The sequence below is a fragment of the Penaeus monodon genome, chromosome 30, assembly GCF_015228065.2.
Source record: "Penaeus monodon isolate SGIC_2016 chromosome 30, NSTDA_Pmon_1, whole genome shotgun sequence".
In the NCBI taxonomy this organism is placed as follows: domain Eukaryota; kingdom Metazoa; phylum Arthropoda; class Malacostraca; order Decapoda; family Penaeidae; genus Penaeus; species Penaeus monodon.
This window is the reverse complement of record NC_051415.1, coordinates 12,295,914-12,296,205: the sequence shown is the minus strand read 5'-3', so window position 1 is coordinate 12,296,205 and position 292 is coordinate 12,295,914. Positions and strand designations below refer to the sequence as shown.

The 292-nt window shown below is 41.1% G+C and overlaps 1 protein-coding gene across 1 annotated transcript in view; it reads right to left on the bottom strand.

The window, feature by feature from the left end:
• Nucleotides 1-292, bottom strand: part of LOC119592352 (SH3 domain-containing protein C23A1.17-like) — a 37,674-nt gene that overhangs the window by 3,806 nt on the left and 33,576 nt on the right. The gene's annotated exons all lie outside the window — the stretch shown is intronic.

The window sequence follows — 292 nt, the reverse complement described above, 5'->3', positions numbered from 1 at the left end:
GGGGATCAAATGAACTGGCAACACAAATCACAACACAAATCACAAAGGTGATCACTATTTCCTGTCATTCACCAGCCAATAAGTGGGACGTCAAATACGATAACACATATTTACTGAGCGAGGTAATAACTATGCAAATAAAGCTTATGCAATACCACCCCAACAATAACTCAATCACTTTCACTCATTTTCGCTTAATTCTCGCATCGTAACGTCAAATGGCTCGAAACTGAAGGCCTGCAGATCCCGTTTCAGAAGTTGCTTGTTTGGGCTGTGCAATTCACTCCGATTT